Source organism: Suncus etruscus, chromosome 20 (genome assembly GCF_024139225.1).
Source record: "Suncus etruscus isolate mSunEtr1 chromosome 20, mSunEtr1.pri.cur, whole genome shotgun sequence".
Taxonomy (NCBI): Eukaryota; Metazoa; Chordata; class Mammalia; order Eulipotyphla; family Soricidae; genus Suncus; species Suncus etruscus.
Window position 1 is genome coordinate 2,293,893 of NC_064867.1, and position 222 is coordinate 2,294,114.

The window sequence follows — 222 nt, forward strand, 5'->3', positions numbered from 1 at the left end:
GGTGTGTCCGCTGTTTGCAATACAGTAGAGCAATGTGCTGGTAAAAACTGATCCAATCCAAAAAAATAATATTAATAATAATAATTATAATAATAATAATAAAAAGTCAAGGTAAAATAGCAGCTGCATGTTATGTGTTTGTTGGTGGTATGAGATTTCCAAAAAACCAAACACGACTCTTTTTTCCTTCTTCCCTCTTCAGATCCGCTGAGTCTGAGATAT